The sequence below is a fragment of the Arachis ipaensis genome, chromosome B02 (assembly GCF_000816755.2).
Source record: "Arachis ipaensis cultivar K30076 chromosome B02, Araip1.1, whole genome shotgun sequence".
In the NCBI taxonomy this organism is placed as follows: domain Eukaryota; kingdom Viridiplantae; phylum Streptophyta; class Magnoliopsida; order Fabales; family Fabaceae; genus Arachis; species Arachis ipaensis.
Window position 1 is genome coordinate 30,309,766 of NC_029786.2, and position 6,418 is coordinate 30,316,183.

A 6,418-nucleotide genomic window follows, 5' to 3' on the forward strand; every position below is an offset into this window, starting at 1 on the left:
TCTTCCTCTGTTTGAGTTCTTCTTGATTTAAGTATTCTTTGATATAGCCTTGAACTTGTCTTAATGTGCTGTGACTTTTAACTCTGGGTTCCGAGTTCATTCTTAGAGAACTTGTTGATTCAGTTTTCCTCTTATTTGACAGTGATTACAGCTAATTTTGGGATTTTTATAAAAATTGCTGTTGACTAGATATACACTTATCTATATGTGGAACTTTGAAGATTTCTTATACAGTTTAACAACTATTTATTTCTAATGCCTCGCCTGTACCTTTACTGGTTTATAGAACTGCACCTACTTAAAATACAAATTGACTTTCTAGTAACTTTACTATGGTTCCAATGCACATCTTCATTTGATTATGTATTTGGGTATTTTTTTTCAAAATTTTGAAAAGAAAGGATTTACCACTTTTGTCTCGATTGAGTTTCGTTTGATAAGCTTTACCTAACTTATTTTGTATTGAGTTTGATTTAGCATGCTATATGGTTTGTGCCATGGTTGTTCTTTTGAAAGTGTTGGACTCATAGCTTTCTTCCTATGAACGGACTAAATTCTCTATTAAATCTTCCATCTCCATGAATGTCATGTTTGACCTTGTTTTTAACTGATCTTTTACATTTTGTGGATATTGCCATTGATCTTGGTTTTTCCTCTTGTGTGAATCTCACTCTTATGTGAGTCAGCTTGATTTGTTTCAATTTCGTGCATCGTTTATTCTCTCATTATCTTTACAAGAGTTTTTAGTCAAAAAAATTTATCCTTGAGAAATTACAAATGATTGAGTTGTCTTTTCTATGACTTTGTATTCTTTTGACATGACCTTGTTTTTAACTGATCTTTTACATTTTGTGGATATTGCCATTGATCTTGGTTTTTCCTCTTGTGTGAATCTCACTCTTATGTGAGTCAGCTTGATTTGTTTCAATTTCGTGCATCGTTTATTCTCTCATTATCTTTACAAGAGTTTTTAGTCAAAAAAATTTATCCTTGAGAAATTACAAATGATTGAGTTGTCTTTTCTATGACTTTGTATTCTTTTGGATCAATTTAAAACTTGTTTGATGTTTCATGTCTAGTGGATCTTGTTTGAACTACTTTAATTTAAGATCCTTTCTAGTATGGCTTGACTCCTTTTTGTACATCTTAAACTTCTTGAATGTTCTTCTGAGATGGTGATTTCAAGAACACTTTTGTATTCTTTTCTTTAAACCTCTTACTTCTTCGACTCAGCTTGAAATTGCTCCGAACTAATGCGCTGATTCTCTTTCCTATTGATCCTATTGAATTTCCTTGATCCAAGGGTTATCTTTGAAGTTGTCAATTGAATTGTGTCTAGCAAACTTCATTGCTTGAGCATCCTTGTTTATTTGGAATTGGATACTCTGTCTCGAATCTATAAGTATGGTCCTTGACATTTGCCTCTCCTTTCTAAAGTTTTGTATCCTTCTGAGTAGACTCGAGAATTGTTTTGATATCACGTGCGACTTGTAGACGTAGTAACGCGATGCGTTAGTTCTTTAAGACGTGATATGTGTATACGGAAGTTGAAGCGGTAGGTGTGCAATGTTATGAATTTTGGGTGTTTCGTTCCTTGCGAACGGGCTTGCAGTTGTCTGGCCTATGATCGGATGTGAGGATTGTAAAGTGCTTAATGGGGTTGGAAAGTTGAAGCTTGGAGATTGAGATGAGATTAGTGTGTGGAGGTTAAGCACGTCGTTTTAACCCCATCATGTTTTATAACCTTCAATGCCTTGCCTTACTATCACATGTTTGAACCATGTCATCATTGCTTTGTGAACGCCCATCTTGATTTGCATCCTATTTGGTACCTCAAGTTTTTGTAAAGCTTTGAGATCATATGACCTTGTGCGTTGAGCCTATCTTGTAACGTTTGCTTTACAATCACACCCCTACCTTTGTATCCTTATGCATACGACCATCCAAGTATTTGAAAACCATATATATGTTTATATTTTGAGATACGTTTGCTTCTCCCTTAAATGTGTTCAAGGATGAACTGTTATGAAATTTCTTTCGTTTTGTATCAATTTTCGAGGACGAAAATTTTTATAAGGTGGGTGGGATGTAAGACCCATAACTTTTAAAAAGTCTTATCATGATCAAGTCTCAAATCATATAGTTATTTATAGCCTTAATTTCAAAAATCAGTTTATTAAAGATGATTAAGGCAAGTTTTGATTTATTGGATTTGAGATAAGTTATGATTATCATCCAATTTCACAATTATTGGATTATTTTCTATATTTGAATTATAAAGTTGATAGTTATGAAATAATAAGGATTTTATATGATTTGGATTAGATAAGTAATGTTTTAAATATTAATATTGCTATTTTAGAAAAATGAAGAAATTAAGTATATTATTTCTAATTATTTGATTTGGGCATTTTATTGAAAATAATTTGTGAGATTGGTGAGCAAATGGTATTTTCTATATATAATTAGTGTTGGATTTAACTTGGATTTCAATTACTATATTATTCCCAATTTTAAGTGAAATTACCAAAATGCCCTTAACCCTAAGTGTAAAAAAAATAATAATAAACCCTAATGCCCTATCCCTCAGCCGCCGAAACCCTAATCCTATTGCCTCTTCCAAAATCAGCGGCATTCATGAGATAGAACAGAGAGAGAAGTTGAGGAATCAGAGGGAACCGGGGAAGGGGAATCGGAGAAGAGGGACGGTGCTATGCCGGCGTGGTGAGTGACACGGAGGAGTGGGAGATGCGTCGCGGTTAGTGGGCCTCGCCGCCCGTGGCTGCTGTCATCCCCGACAATGGAGGAGCGAGAAGTGGGTGAACGCGAGGAGGGAGAGTGGGAGCTCGCGAGGGAGATGCCGCCGTCGGAACTGAGTTCGCCGTCGTCGTTGGAGCCCGTCGCCGCCAGCTTTGTCAGGTCTCTGCCACCGAATCCATCCTTCCCGCCGCCACTGGAAGCACGAACAGAGAAGAGTCGCCTTCGTCGGAACCACCGCTGCCACTGCCAGCTTCCACCTCCATCGTGGTTGACTATGGATGAGAGTGGAGGAAACTGCCTCTCTCTGCCGTTGAAATCCTCCGCCGCTGCTGCTTGCGTCTTGAGCTGCTGCATCAGCCACCGCGGCAGGTGTCGCTGTTGGAAAGGAGAGATGCGCCTCTGTGTTTCTGGCAACCGGTTCGAATTTGACTTGGGGGTTTTAATTAAAGGAGTTTCAATGACTTTGAAAGAACCTGAGTGTCTATTGACAAGTTTCATTTTGAAATGTTTTGAGAAAGGTTTGAGTACTCTTTGAATTCTGAATCCTTGCAAGACTAAAACAATTTTAACAGATGAAACGTTTTAGAATTTGTCATGGGGGTTAAAGCTGGTTTTGCCTAAGTAAAGGAAACGGCTTTGAAGGAAGTAAATGATTACGTGACTCGGTTTGGCTTAGATCTTATTTTATCACTCAAATCGGAAAGCCAAAGTTTTAACGATTTTAAATGAATTTGGCGAAATGAGTTATGCTATTCTCCCCTAAGGACTTGGGACTCTGCCGAGGAACTTTTGGCTGTGCATGATATGAATATTGGCTGGTTCTGGACTGAACCGTAAGCCGGATGGCTGAGATGGATGTTGATCCATGGATGAGAATGAATGCATGTATATGTTGAATTATTGATAATTGTGATTTTTGCACTTCCACTATTGGAGATGAGGGTTTCCCTGGGTAGTAGCAATGACTAGCCACCATGTGCTCCAGGTTGAGACTCGAAGCTCTGTTAACCCAATGTCGTAAGTGTGGCCGGACACTGTGAAAGGCCTGGATGAGCTCGCCCCCATAAATATTCACCAGTGATGGTGATGGATATGGATCATGATTATGGTCAAGTTTATGATGAGTATAACTCGAGTTGGGGATGCACGACAGAGGGACAGTCCAATGGTTAGCTACCAGGACTTGTCGGGTTGGCTCTATAACCGACAAATGATATCATCAGCCACTAGGGACAGGCATGCATCATATGCATTTGTGTGACATTGGTTGGGTGTGCATATTATACTTGGTTTGCCTATGTGATTAATTGCTAACTGTTCTACTTGTAATAACTGTTTGTTTGTGCTTGAACTTCCTATCTGTGTTTGCATCTAGGACTCTGTTGGATTGTGGTGATTGGTTGTTGGTTGGATTGTTTGGGCCTAGGGCCGTGGTTGGAAAGAGATGAACTGACGGTTGATTTCGGTTTTGTGTTTCTGGTTTGGAATAAAATTATGAAAGGCTATTTTGGTTCCGCATAGATAAACCGTTTTGAAAGGCTTTTAAGTTTTGAGAATTGAACGGTTCTTCTTTCCGAAAAGATTTCCGACTTTACTTTCATTGTAAACCGTTGTTTTTGAAAAGAGGCATAAGACGGTTATGAATCACTGGTGCGGTTATCTTCATGTATCCTATTACAGTAATTCCCAAAAACCCTCTACTGAGAACCCTTTCGAGGATGATGTTCTCACCCCCCTACATTTTTTCCCTTTTAGGATATGGGCGCAGAAGTTACGAAGAGCTTATTTAATTGTTGTTGTGTTGCCCTGTATCATTTTAGTTATGGTTTATTGTACCCTCACCTTTATCTTGATATATTCTGTAAGAGGGATAGGAAATTGCATTGGATTATTCTTGTAATAATATTTATATATATGTATGTATGTATGTACTCTTTATGAGTTTCTGTAAGTTGTATGGATGTACGTTGTATATCAAAAGTATTTTTAGGAGCGGTATTGCGGTTTAAAGTTTCAAACAGGCTCATATTTTAGTATTAATTAGTATAAGTGTCGTCGTAATATCCGAGCTATCAGAGTTGCGCAGCCGGAAGCGTTGTCTTTGGTAGTCAGGGTGTTACAGAGACAGTGGTCCTGACTAAGAAATGTAGTGCCATCATTCAGAATAACTTGCCAAGGAAGATGCCGGATCTAGGGAGCTTTCAAATTCCATGCACCATTGGGAGCACAACCTTTGAGAAAGCGTTATGTGATCTGGGAGCAAGCATCAATTTAATGCCATTGTCTGTGATGAAGAAGCTACAAATCCAAGAGGCACAACCCACAAGGATAGCATTACAGATGGAAAACAAATCTATAAAGCCTGCATACGGATTAGTGGAGAATATCTTAGTCAAAGTGGGTAAGTTCTTCTTCCCAGTAGATTTTGTGATTCTTGACACGGGGGAGGATGAGAATGCATCTATAATCCTAGGAAGGCCTTTCCTAGCCACAGGAAGAGCTCTAATTGATGTGGAAGAAGGTGAATTAGTGCTTAGAGTGCATGTTGAGCAACTGGTCTTTCATGTCTTCAAAGATATACATTCAACAGGTGAAGAAGAGAGGTGCATGCAGACTGAGCTTATTGATCCAAACCTTCAAGAACCCCCTGATGACGGACAGTAGAATCTACAGCTCAAACCTCCTTTGGTGACAATAAAAAAAATTCCTCCTGACATCAAACCTAATTTTGGTATCAGGAATGCATCATCCACCAAGGAGGAGGTTCCCAAAAAGAAGAAAATACCCAGGGGATGGAAAAACAAAAAGATCCCCACTAAATATTTCTCCCCAGAAATGAAGGTGGTGTTGACTAGGAATCCAGTATGGACTTATACAGTAAATAGAATCCTCTCTCTGGAGCATATTGAGATACTTTATGGAGACACAGGAAAGAATTTCAAGGTGAGGGGTGAAGAACTGAGCCCCTATTATCCTCCTCCTTAGAGGAGCTGACCGTCAAGCTAGTGACGGTAAAGAAGTGCTTGTCAGGAGGCAACCCGATGTTTTCGTATCCTTAGTTTAATTTTTGTTGCATTGATTTTATTATTTATTTGAATTTCATTGAGTTTTTATTTTTTTTCCTTTGTTTTACGTGTATTTTGATCATGCAGAATATAACAAAAAAAAAACAGAAACAGGTTCCTAAAACAAAGTTACGGACGGGAGGGCCTGCACCTAACTTGAGAATTTTCAAGTTAGGCGCCGCAAGCTACGCATCAAGGACCATTTTACTCGGGAGAGTCTGCACCTAACTTGAGAAATCTCAAGTTAGGCATAAGGTGTTGTGACTCCAAACAAGTTAGTCGCAAGGAGGAGCAAGTTAGGCGCAAAAGGGTGCTTGTACTCTCGGGAGGGTCCAAGTAAGGCGTAGCATTGAAAGGGAGTGAAATCAAGTTAGGCGCAAGGCCTTGTTCATTGGTCCAAGTTGGGTGCACACTGTGGCTTCATGCCTCAAGTAAGGCGCAAGGAAAGCTCAAGTTAAGCGCACCAATTATCCCCTCCCGTTGCACCGAATCCCAATCAAATCAATTCCAGGATTTCTTTCTTTTCCCAAGCCTTCAACCAAACCCAAACCGTGACCAACCCCCATTCCTTCTACACCTGTAACCCCCTCCCC